This window comes from Mercenaria mercenaria, chromosome 7, assembly GCF_021730395.1.
Source record: "Mercenaria mercenaria strain notata chromosome 7, MADL_Memer_1, whole genome shotgun sequence".
Taxonomy (NCBI): Eukaryota; Metazoa; Mollusca; class Bivalvia; order Venerida; family Veneridae; genus Mercenaria; species Mercenaria mercenaria.
Genome location: NC_069367.1, coordinates 40,948,925 through 40,963,501, shown reverse-complemented (window position 1 = coordinate 40,963,501; position 14,577 = coordinate 40,948,925).

The following is a 14,577-nucleotide window of genomic DNA, read 5'->3' as shown; positions in this document are numbered from 1 at the left end:
ATCGTTGCATAATTCGTGTTATTTTGCGAATTCTTACACAAATTTGACCTTTGACCTTTGATAATAGGTTTGTCTTTTACTTATAAGGATAAGACCTACATTGCTGACCTTGCTTGATATGTATATATTAAAGTAAATTGCTAACAGTGAATTATAACAACAAGCAATTTTTTATCAAAGTAATGAGTAAGTATGGGGTTGTGATTTTTTATACAAAAGTGACCCCTGACCTCCAATACCAGGTTTGACCTTGACTTATTTTCTCTTCCATGACATCGTCTGATTTATATACAGTAAAATGAACAACGATTAGTTACTAAAATGACAAAACAAATACTTTTAAACAATAAAAATTATTACAAATAGGTGATATTTTTGAAACATTTTATTCACTTTTTTGACCTTTGACCTTTGATACTATGGTTGACCTTGGATGTTTTGAAATTATATGTGCATACTAGACATTGCCTAACATTTATACATTAAAATGAACTGATATCGTTGACTAATATCGACAAAATATTATCAACAAGAAGAAAAGTGAAAGAGCAATTTTTTATTCTTTTACATGAAAATGACCTTTGACCCTTAATATCACATTTGAACTTTTCTAATTACAGACGATATCTTTATTACTGACATTGTGGGACATATATACATTAAAATAAATCACGAGCAATTACTAATAACGATTAGAAATAGCATTTATATTTCAAACAGGAAGCTATTCATGCAATTTTTCACACAAATTTGACCTTTGACCTTTGATATAAGCTTTACCCTTGGCAGTTTTGGGGTTACATCTGCACTGCTGACTTTGCCTGGCATACAGACATTAAAACAAATTAACTTCGGTGACTAATAATGTGAATATTAAACAGATTAAAAAAGTAAAGGTAACATTTTTCACATTTTTGCATGAAAATGAACTTTGACCTTCATCAGGGCTGACTTTGACGTTTTGCAATAAGACTTGCATTTCTGACTTTGGCTGATATATAAACGTTACATAAGTAAAGCTGAGTGACTTATGATAACAAACTAATTTTTAAGAATAAAAATAAATTTCAAATATGCCATTTTTTGTCATTTGTACATAAATTTGACCTTTGACCTTAAATATCAAGTTTGCCCTTCATTCCTTTTTGATGAATTTCTTTTTGCTGACATTGGTTGACATATATACAGTTACTGACAATAAGATAGTTACTGTAATTAAACAGTGAAAAAACTGGTAGTCGTAAACTTTACCCTACCCCTTAAATTTTAGCAAGTGAGTTTTACCTCCCCTATCGCAAACGTAAGTAAACAAAATATAGATAGGCACGGCTTTGACACTTAAGAAATGGGTTTTCATGGAGGACATGAAATATTGTTTCCAAAAAAGTAAAAACTTCTTTTGGCCTCAATTGTTGCAATAAAAGTCCGTGAGCTCTCGGACCATAAGTCTTAAGTACGTGGATACTTTTTCTATGTACTTAAAATTTGAACTGTAGTCTGATTTCAACAAAAAAATATTGAATATTAATGACACGTTGCTGAAAAGATGTCAAAATAACAATTTGAGAAAACTGTCATTACATATTAAGAAATGTTGTGCCAAACAATTAAACAAAATGAGTTACATTTCAAAAACAAAATCTTGAATTTCCTTTGGCATTCCGGCTTGTCGCATCGATTTTTCTCCTTGGAGAGACAGAGAGATGGCGTACCAGGATGCACTGAAGGGGCAGAAGTGTGACCTGGATCAGAATCTGCGTTACTTTCTCCTGCCTCCTCAACAGATATGATTTCTTGATTGACTTGGACAGCCCTGAAATTGGAAGAATTTCTGGTTATTTTTACCTGCATGTTCGGTTTCCTTTTTTGTCTGTTATTACATATGGGGTTGGGCAATATGGGCGAACCGTCTTGGTTTCCTTTTTTCTGCGTCACCAGCACAGTGTCAACATATAGATTTGTCAAGAAGCACCATTACCTTCAGGCCACAATGGTTTTATTTGTCAGTGTTTGAAACCTCATGTAACAGCAGAATCAACACATTTTTGTTCCTGAAAAGGTGGGTCATTATCTGTTTTGACAGTAGCCGGAAACAACGATACTGCTCAGTCTTGGAATGACTGTTTTTCCAGAGATAAATGACATAATTTCTTCTTCCGGATACTTACTGTACTCGTCTAGAACAACAAGCTAATAACATCCTGACGGAACAGGCCCAACAAAGGCCATTGCAATTTCGGACCAGGGCCCCAAGGGCAGGGCTGTTTGATGTATGGCCCAGGGTACGATGCGGTATGCATGCCTTTAAGCTTCTTCAATACTTTTTTTATGGATCAACGGCTTTGGTTTTACACCTTTACGATACCTTGGTGAGTATGGTGTGATATTTCAGTAACTCTAGCCTGCAAGGAAGTGGGTATGATCCGTGAGATTGATACTTTTTAAAGGTAATACACAACTAAAATACGATACAAAAAAACTCACTAAATAAAACGGGATACTATGCTTGCCCATCGTAGAAACTACAAATACCAATTCTTAAATTTTGACATTGAATCATTAGGTTCCGTGTTACAAAATTATTTCGTTAACTTTAAGCATTAAAAACGTGCCAAAATGAAATATTCATTAAATATATAAGAACTGTGTGACCTTACTCTCACATGTCCCTTTTTAGGTCACCTGTCACGAAGTGACAAGGTGAGCTTTTGTGATCGCGCAGCGTCCGTCGTCCGTCGTCCGTGCGTCCGTGCATAAACTTTTCCTTGTGACATCTCTAGAGGTCACATTTTTCATGGGATCTTTATGAAAATGGGTCAGAATGTTCATCTTGGTAAATTCTAGGTCAAGTTCGAAACTGGGTCACGTACCGTCAAAAACTAGGTCAGTAGGTCTAAAAATAGAAAAACCTTGTGACCTCTCTAGAGGCCATATATTTCATAAAATCTTCATGAAAATAGGTCAGAACGTTCACCTTGATGATATCTAGGTCAAGTTCGAAACTGGGTCAGGTGCCGTCAAAAACTAGGTCAGTAGTTCAAATAATAGAAAAACCTTGTGACCTCTCTAAAGGCCATATTTTTCATGGGATCTGTATGAAGGTTGGTCTGAATGTTCATCTTGATAATATCTAGATCAAGTTCGAAACTGGGTCACGTGCGGTCAAAAACTAGGTCAGTAGGTCTAAAAATAGAAAAACCTTGTGACCTCTCTAGAGGCCATATATTTCATAAGATCTTCATGAACATTGGTCAGAATGTTCATCTTGATGATATAAAGGTAAAGTTCGAAAGTGGGTTACTTGCTTCAAAAACTAGGTCAGTAGGTCAAATAATAGAAAAACCTTGGGACCTCTCTAGAGGCTATATTTTTCATGGGATCTGTATGAAAGTTGGTCTGAATGTTCATCTTGATGATATCTAGGTCAGTTTTTAAAGTGGGTCACGTGCCATCAAAAACTAGGTCAGTAGGTCAAATAATAGAAAAACCTTGTGACCTCTCTAAAGGCCATATTTTTTATGGGATCTGTATGAAAGTTGGTCTGAATGTTCATCTTGATGATATCTAGGACAAGTTCAAAACAGGGTCATGTGCGGTCAAAAACTAGGTCAGTATGTCTAAAAATAGAAAAACATTGTGACATCTCTAGAGGCCATATTTGTGAATGGATCTTCATGACAATTGGTCAGAATGTTCATCTTGATGATATCTAGGTCAAGTTCGAAAGTGGGTCATGTGCCTTCAAAAAGTAGGTCAGTAGGTCAAATAATGAAAAAACGTTGTGACCTCTCTAGAGGCCATATTTTTCATGGGATCTATATGAAAGTTGGTCTGAATGTTTATCAACTGGGTCATGTGGGAAGAGGTGAGCGATTCAGGACCATCATGGTCCTCTTGTTAGAAGAATTCTTCGCATAAAGTAATATTTCGTCGCCTTATTTCTACAATGCACCAAGTGCCATTTTTGCAATTTTGGGAAATGCAAATCAAAAGTGTAAGTATCAATACCTTTGCAATTGTCGGTCAAAAAATTGAAAATTTCAGAACTTGTTTAGTTTGTATTCTTCAGACTTATGTAAATATTTCAAAAGAATTGATAAAATAGAATTTTCGAAAATTAAAATAATAATTTTAAAAATTCACATGAAAATGAATATAAAAGTATTGAAAGTTAATTCCAAAATGCAACTTCTAGTTAGGCCGTTGTGGAATAAAAAGAACTTTCAAAAATAGGTAATGCTGCCTTGTAAACTGTCTTTTCCGATGTTTAATACTGACTAAAAAGGATAAAAAAAAGTTATTGCGATGAATATTAACAAAAGAGTCATATTAAAGTCTTAATGAAAACCGAAAAAATCCTATTCAGTAGCGTTCAAGCATTACCTCTTATAAAGAACTATTGAACAACTTTCATTAATGCAATACTCCGAAATGATCTACTTACAAAAATTCTTTGTCAACATTCCTAACAACCGATACTGAAGCAAAACTATTGAATGACGCAATATTCAATGTAACCAGTGTTACCTGCTAAACTAACATCAAGAAATAACTTCAATCTCAGCATCTTTACAATGAAAATTGTACAACCAAAGATAGACTTTAGGCCTATAGATTTCACCATTACCAGAATCAGCATGCTTTTTAAACATAATTATGTTTCTTTTGATTAATTTTAGAATAAAACATTGATATTATGAAATTTTATACATAGTGCAGATATTTAAAATGACTCCTTAACACAAATTCGCAATAGCAGTATGAATACTGCATAATTTCAATGTACAATACTTTAAATCTAATAGAAATTTAAAGGTATACTCGACCCATATTTCATACAAATACTGCATACTATTTATGTAAACATAAAATCAACAAACAGTACTATGCATAAGGATAAAAACAGAACACCCTGTATACATGTAAAGCTAAATGTAGTATTAATGTGCACGTCCACTAATAAACACTGAATGTTTTTTTTCAACAATCACCTGTTAATACATGACATTTTGATTACAACTGTATCGATTTAGTCCTGTAAGTGTTGTTCATATTTATGGCTAATGCTTTCATCTATTTGCTCGAAGTCATCAATCATCTCTTCACAAGTGTCTCACTTGTCTTTCGTAGGGATAGTGAAATCTATTTTATATGTTTCGGGACGTTCTTTTTCAGCAGATTTAGTCCATTCTATTGGCATTAAACAACATATGTCATGTATCTTAGCCACTGACAAACATTCTAGGTACTCATTGGTCATTAACCCCATAAAAGTTTTTGATCAAAAGTGAGAACTGACCGTATATTTGAAACTATTGTTTCTCTATTTATACACTATAAGTACACTGAAAGTACAATCAGGTATCCGAATCAAATACCATCCGGAAATGTAATACATACACATTAACATTAGGTTTGCAGCAAAGGTTGCACTCTTTTGTATACCACTAGTTTATGAAATTGTAAAAAGCAAAACATAGCAAGTAAAGTATTCACTATTTGCAATATTTAATCTGCAAAATCTGTTTCAAAATATGTACCTTTTTAGTTGAAACATCGCCATGTTCCTCATATTGTTGTCACGTGATGTGATATGACAATGTCTTTGGCGTTTCAAAATGTGGCATTGTGGTAATTACCTATAGTGTTTTCAAAGACTTAAGCTTTGTGGAAATCTGATTTTCTCTAGTTATATACGTTCCACAAGGAAACAATTAGAATAGTATGATAGAGCTCGGCGAGACAAAAAAAAATGATACCAAACACTCCAAATTGACCAAAATTGACATAATAGCGTTGTGGAAATCGGGCGACTATTTGGTTTTATGCATAAAATAGAAAACTGAATATTAACCCATCCGGTTTTGAGCCCTCCGAATGAGATAGTATTTCTTTCTTGTTTTGCATATTGTTAAAGATAAAAAGGATGCAGTTCTTTCGTCAAACTCAAGTATTTAAGTAGCTATAATTGTTCGACATTCATCTCATCCGCTATTGCAGATGCTGAAGTGCAACGAAGAACTCGACAAATTGAAAACAGAAAACGATGAATTGAACGAAAAATTAAACAAGAGGGCCATGATGGCCCTATATCGCTCACCTGTTATCATTGCACTTGAGGACAAGAAGGTCCTCAGAAAAAATATCTAAGTCTAAAGGACAGTAACAACAAAGGGAAGAAATTTAACCAAAAAGAAAAAAAAAATTCTTACAAGGTACAGATATGACAAAATACACCTACAAATTGGAGGTACCATCCATGTTGTACCACAGAAAAGTGGTCTCGGTTTTTCCCTACGGCCAATAATAAAAGAGTTACTAAAAATAAGCTATTTATAGTAACGTAAAAGGGAAGTAATTAAAAAAAACTATTGTAAGTGAAGAAAAGAAGGATCTGCCAAATAAATCTGTTGACATAAATGAAATTTTAGATCAGTATCTTCATTAGTTACGAAGATATACCCATTTTAATTTGAAATAAAGGGAGGTAATTTGACATAAAATCAGTCCATAGTTATCTACCCTGATTGGCTCAGTCCAACTAATGACAATAATGAAATTTCAAATAAGTACTATAAGTACTTACTGATATAAATCTATTTTGACTACAATCAGGGGAGGTAATCAGATATAAAATAACTCTGAACCTACGCTTGGATCTGATTTGTCATGGAATCCAAGAATTATTGTTGTTGAAGTTATTTTGGAAGTTTGTATCAAATAAAACCATAAATGAAGTCTCTATATGGCTGCAAAAGCCAAAATAGCCAATTTTGAACCTTTAAGGGGCCATAACTCTGGAACCAATGAAGAAATCTGGCCAGTTCAAGAAAGGAACCAAGATCTTGTGGTGATACAAGTTGTGTGCAAGTTTGGTTAAAATCCAATCATAAATGAAGCTGCTATTGTGCAGACAAGGTCAAAATAGCTAATTTTGGCCCTTTCAGGGGCCATAACTCTGGAACCCATAATGGAATCTGGCCAGTTCAAGAAAGGAACCAAGATCTTATGGTGATACAAGTTGTATGCCAGTTTGGTAAAAATCAAATCATAAATAAAGCTGCAGACAAGGTCAAAATAGCTAATTTTGGCCCTTTCAGGGGCCATAACTCTGGAACCCATATTGGAATCTGGCCAGTTCAAGAAAGGAACCGAGATCTTATGGTGATACAAGTTGTGTGCAAGTTTGGTTAAAATGAAACCTCTATCGTGCAGACAAGAAATTGTGGACGGACGACGGACGGACGACGGACGAAGGGCGATCACAAAAGCTCACCCTGTCACTACGTGACAGGTGAGCTAAAAATCCAAACGTGTACGGTAAGTCTAAATGTTTAATTCTTGCGATGGCTGAGTCGAAACAAGCACATTTTAAGATATTAAACATCAAACTTAGAGGGTATTTTGCGTATTTATACCACTTATCACAATAGACATGAACATACTATATTGCAATATTTACTGCAGGAAATCTAAAGGCTTCTCATCAACTTTTGATTAACGGACAACCGATGATTTCACCGGATAGACGATCAAGAAACAAAACAGAAGACAATCTGACATCCGATGGAGACGAAGCAACTGCAAGGTAGGACTTTTTTGCACACTTTACGTTAATAGAGTTTGCTAAAACAAGAGGGCAATGATGACCCTATACCGCTCACCTGCTTAAGTTGCTTGCTTGAACAGATTTCTTTGCTTAAGCTTCACTCACAAAAACTAGGTGAGTAGGTCATGTTAAAGATTATTCAAGATAACTATTGAAATCTGTTTAAAAATTAAACTGGTGGTCCAAATTTCTTTGCTGTAGTTTCAAAAATAAAAAGTTGAGTAGTTCAGGGTTAAGAATATTAAAGATGAGTGTTGAAATCAGTATCAAAAGTTATAATCGTAGTCCAAATTTTTATGCTGTACCTTCAAAAATAAGAAAGTAGGTCAGTAGGTCAAGATTAAGACAATTCAAGATGAGTATTGAAATCTGTATCAAACATGATGCTTTTGGTCCAAATTTCTTTGCTACTGGTTCAAAAACAAACTAAGTCTTTGTAAAATGAGGACCACCCGGGCGTGCCCAATATTGACCCCAGGGTCATGATTTGAACAATCTTAGTAGAGAACCACTAAAGCATAACAAATACTAAATATCTCAGCTCTGGGCCTTATGGTTTAAGACAAGAATTTTTAAAGGTTTTTCCCCAGTACGGGGCTGGGGTCTTGCGGGGTCATATTTGACCCTAGGGAAATAATTTGAACAATGTTAGCAGAGGATCACTAGATGATGCTACATATCAAACATCAAAGCCCTAGAACCGGTGGTTTTGGACAAGAAGGTTTTCAAAATTTTCCCTATATAAGTCTATGTAAACCATGTGACTCCCAGGTCGGGACCATATTTGACCACAGGGGGATAATTGGAACAATCCTTGAGGACGACTAAATGATGCTTCATACCAAATATAAAAGCCTTATGACCTGTGGTTTTGGAAAGAAGATTTTAATTATTTTCCTTTCTGTTGCTATGGCAACCAGAGTTCACCCTGAGCACATAAAAAGCATAGGAGAAAACGAAAAAGAAAGAAAGTAAATGAAACGAGAAAAAATATTTTACTTTCAAAATTCCATTAATTATTGATGTTCTAAAGTGCTACAGTTGGTATGAAAAGCGTTAGCTTGCTGCTTTAATATTATCTTTAACGTCCTTTTAGCATTATATACAAAGTACAGTGATTCGAATTTAAGTTATCCTGTGCTCTGTAAGGGAATGTTTTACAGACATTAACTGCATAGAAATATGTGCCGTAACATGTTATATTATTATATTCTATAATATTTATACGCATTATGTACCTTTTAATATAAGACTGGTTATAAAAGTTAAGGACGCTCGCTACAATTTCGTAATTTTTTTCTCAATAATAGAATTTGATGAAATGTTTTGTATTAAAAGATCATGTTATGATGTATTGAAAAATGAAATAAAAATACTAGGTCACCAGCTTTGTTTCAATTTAATTTGCCCCTAGATATGGTGCTATTTTAAACATTTTTCAAAATTTCTGTAATCCTAAAATATATTTCAGTAAAGTACAATAATCAGCATAAATTTGATTATCTAAGCATTTTTATAACGGAAAACAATATATCTATTTGAAGCATGCCCAGAGAAATCAAAAGAACATGATTTTGTAAAGAAAGGAATACTTGTTCAGCAGACCCAATGGCTATTTTTGCATATTTTTGTCAATTTTAAGTTGGTACTTCTGCTATTTTATCGAGTTTCACATAATAGATTTTAATCAAACTCTGCACATACCTTTGGTTATGTCTACCTAATCTAAAACAAAAAGAAAATTGATAGGTCACCATATTAGATTTTCAAATTACAACGAGGTGGGGTGTGGCGGGCATTTATACAACGCAGGTTGGTACGAAATACTCATTCAGTGTTTGAGCAAATGACTTAGAAATATATATATATATAATTATCAAACGGCAGATTTTTTATTAAGCGGATTTTAATGTGTTTCTGAAGCATTTTGATGGCATAGAACGATGAAAGTTTCCGCCCTTTTGTTTAACAAAACCTATAGTTTACGAATGTACGGTACGGGTACGGTACGGAATTAGAAACAGCTGTGACTCAATGCAGAGTTTGAGTGCTGGTATAAATAACAGACTCCAGTATATGTCGCATTGAAGCAATTTGAACTAAAAGTACTTTAAATGTATATATTTTGTAACCATGGTGATACTTACCCTTACCTTTAGTCAGTATATTATACATTTTGTACATTAAATGCATGCGAACATAAAATAATTTGCGAATTTGTGCCGTACGCGACATTAGATAATCACTTCCGGGCATGCGCAGAAGACCGCACCAAGTCTGCAGTGAGCTACATCGAAACCAAATTGGCACGGTGTTGGGATAAATATCGACCCGTCCGGAAAAACCGTAGCGAGTGCCTTTAAGGCTTCATCTATTTCATAACGTATTTCAATTACCTGACAAAAATGCGGAACAATTGATCCGATCCTCAGTCACATTGTACTAATTGTAAACTTCATAGAAGAGCTTTCTTAACTACACTTTAACAATGCCCTATCTACGCATTTGGAAAATTTGGTCCAAGAAGATTTTTTTAATGCATAGACTTATGACAATGGCTTTGATTAAAATATTTAGAGAAACTTCAACAGAGTATAGGTGAATACTGACAGTAATAAACAGACCTTTACTTCAATAAATTAAATTTAAAAAATCGTTTTTCAGAGTTTGTAATCCACCTCATTATGTAATAACATTTAACTTTTTTTGTGTAAAATGAATTACTGCACGCGTTAGACGTACACAGGTGACAATGGTCACGCTTCAAGTATCACAAAAAGAAACCTCCATACCGGATCAGATTTAATTGTGAATAATAACAGGTGAATATTAAATATTTTGATACAAGATACAAGTAAAATAACTGACATGTATGAATGAGACGATTTTAAAACCCCTGAAAGTGGGTCAAATATACTGGCAATGCCGCCATATATATGATACTGATATGATGGTTATATGTTTCTCATATGAGACCTTTCATTTGCTAATTTAATAGAAAAAGCCAGATCAGATAATATTGCATCAGAGCAGTTTACGATTTTCATGTGACAATTATATCAGTTTCATATGAAATGATCAGCATATGAATTTCTTATGACAATTGAATGTCCTAGCACATGATATGGATATGATTCTAGTTTTATTTGCTTTTCATATAGGCTGTTTTCATATGCTGCTCATGTAGTACTCTTTTTGTATGCCGGTCATATGTAAGCCTCATTCGTATGCTATCCATACTTTTGACATGCTATTCATATGCAAGCTATTTTCACAACTTATTTTTGAAATATTTTTACGGTTAATTTCTGTTGATGATTGGTGATTGGCAATTTAAGTTGACATTTGTTAAAGTTTCAGCCAAAATAAATGACTACTGACCCCAACCATGAAGCTATTGACTAAGACAGTCAGGTCAATAGTTTGCTGATGAGGGTTAATGGTCATTTTCTGAGGCTACATTGGTCATCTGAAAGGTTGGTAGCTATTTTCTGTAGTGAACTTAGTTCAACCTCTCTACTGCAGACACGGCTGAAAGTAAAAGTTTTACAGTCTAAAAGTTTTAGTACATAAGTTATTGCTCTAGTAAACAAAAGTAATCAAAGTAATATTGCATTACTTAGGATAATTATTGAGTATCACAATTTATGAAAGAAACTCACGCTATTACTCTTACGTGATGTGTCTGTCACCATACTATTTTTCATCTAGTATATATTTCTTTTGTCTGCCATTAGTGTCACATGATATGTGTAATAATGCGGAATAACTATTTTATTTGAATCAAATCCATTTAGTAACAACAGAAATAGAGTGAAAGTGCACCAAACCTTAATTTAAAATTCTCAGTAAAATATTGGTATTGTTCATGAAAGATTACTGCAAGATTAATGGACTATGAGTATATAAAGGTTTAACTACTTCAAGATACAAATGACTCTTAATATGACATTCATTTTTACATTACGATATCTCATAGATGTCCTTAGTTTAACCGTGGTATCATCTTAAAATTGAAAAATGGAAAGTTCAGTTATTTTTTCAAAATAATCTTTTCAACATAGAGTTTTAATTTCATTCTATATTAACTGGTAAAATACTGAACAATTATCACTACGACATTAACATCTTTCTCTGTCTCACTCTCTCTGCTGTGACTTCTTTTTCTCTAAAATCAATATGACCTTTTCTGCAAAATTGCAAAATATTCTATACCGCCACCCCCCACCACCACACACACCTTGGTTACCTTTTGAAATACTGGTATTGTATGGCTATCCTTAAATGCAAGTCGTAAGTATAGGCTATGTTTTCATAAGAAATTATAGTTAAAACAAATGCTGCCCTGGTTGCTTGCATTGAAATGCAACCTAAATATCTTTTCATAAACAGTGTGTCTTTAATGCTTATAGTACCAGGAAAATATTTTTTCACAAAAATATTGTATGCCATTTGAGGGCATTAGGGGCAACAGATTTAACATGCTTATAAATCATAACTAATATACCACATACATGTAATTCATGAATAAGTACGTAGTTTGAAAATGTCTGGAAATCTGTAAGTGGCAGATGCTTTCAAATGTTAGTATCTTTATTTCAAAGATTACGTGTTACTCTATTTGAAATTGGTATGGTAAAAAGAAAGGAACATGTAATGGAATAATTAAACACATGGCATTTATATGGTACTTATGAAACTTAATTTTAAATTACACACCGGTGAAAAATAATAACAGTGTTAGTCAGTGCAGAGCCGTACTGTGTATCAACCTAATGTATTTCAATTATGCTGTATTTACTTATGTATGCAATAAAGTTACAACTTGTGCCTGAGTCTGCATTCCGGAAATCTACCATTGTTAAAAGCTTTTTATCTATATCAATAGAAATAATCTTATTCAAACATAATTTCATTTTATCAATTAATGAAAAAACACAAGTATTGTACTTTATCATATAATATATAAGTTAATTTATGTACCAATAAAAAGTGCCTGTGCCTGTGGGTGTCTGTAACTTGACCTTTGCATATGTCACATAATCTTTAAAATTTAATGACGAATATTTATTCCAAGTTATTTAGATATACATTCATGCATAAGAAAGTCAGACCAAATATAACAAAAACTGTTTATCTCTTGAAGTGTGACTTTGACATTAAGCTCGAAATCAGGGTCATACATGTGACAAATCATTTGTTATGGTAACTGTTTAATAAAATCTGTAAAACTATACTTTGGAAGCAAAGAATGCAATCGAGAAGAATAATAGCAGACTCGGTTTGACTGAGTCTGTTCATGGGAGGTAACGGAATCGTGCCACACTTCTCACGCCCCCTAACACCGGCTTAAGCGGAACACTATTACAAATATGTTGAATGGACTCCATGATCCCAAAGGACCAGAAAATGTAACAACACTGGATCCAAGTAAGAGGAGACATTTTACAGCCGCCACACGTCTCTTAAAGATTGCTGTTGTGATAGTATATAAAACTTGTAAAATGATCCTTTGGAAGCAAAGAATGCAACCAAGAAGAAAAATAATGGAAGATTTATGGTTCATAATTGAAACTGATGCTCTAAACCTGTGAACTTAAAATGTGGCATTGACCTCAAGGCTAAGGGCATGGGTCTTGTGCATGACACGTCGTCTTATTATGGGTAACATTTTGTCAATTTATTTCAAAATCCCTTGATGAATAGAACTATTGAACCGGACACGAAACAGACTCTATATATCTTTGACCTCTCAGTGTTACCTTAACTTTGGAGAAAGGGGTCTTTGTTATGCACATGAAATGTCGTCTTATTTTAGGGAACATTGTGCCAAGTAGTTCTAAAATTCCTTAATGAATGACAGAGATATTGACCAGAAACGAAACAAACCTTGTTAACCTTTGGCCTCAAAGTGTGACCTTGACCTTAGAGAAAGCGGTCTTGGTCATGCGCCCAACCTTATTATTGGGAACAATTGTGTCAAGTTATTGCCCTCTTATCTCTTCACGGATGACAGAGTTAAAAACTAGACTCGAAGTTTGAGGGTCGGGCGGACGGAAAGACGCAGCCATAATCTGTGCCCCATTTTTCTTCGAAAAGGCGGGGGACAAACTTGATTAGTGTTTTTATATATAATATGTAACGAAGTCTAACAAGTAAAGCTTTGTGGCTTTGTCAGTAACATAAATTATATTGTAAATTATGAACAGTAATATATAAAACAAAACATCTAATATAAAAAAAGAAAGCACTTGACTATCATAAAATTACAAGATCTAAATTGTCTTTTCAAACAAAAGTTTTCGGATGAAATTTAGAAGACTGGGTAGTTGCTTGATATCTATACTTACTCCACGATAAAACTTAGACATACTTTCATATTTACTCTACCATAAATTTGTAGACATATTTCATTCATACTCACAATACAGCTTTAGATATACTTCATACTTGCTCCACAATACAGTATAATTGTAAACATACTAGATACTTACTTCACAATGCAAATGTATACCTACTTCACGTCTACTCCATGACACAACATTAGACATACTCCATAATTTCTCAGGACACAACTTTATTTAGTCATATATCATAGTTACTCGAATATATATCTCTAAACAAACTTCATACTTTATCCACGATACAACATACTTACGCCACGTCACAACTGCACTAATTCCATGGTACAATGGTAAGCGTACTTCCACAATTTCTTCACGATACAACTGTAGTCATACATCATGCTTACCCCACGAAAAAAAAAACAGTTACTGTAGACATAATTCATACATACTCGAGGAGAAAACCGTATACCTTTCACGACGTTCCGGTTTCGGTCTAATTTTGGAATAAAGTATTCCGTATCACAAGACCGAGGTAAAAATCTATATTTATAGTGATGCTATGTTTGGTTATCCATTTTCAACAAATGGGAAACCATAATTGAATTGTAATAAAAACTGAAA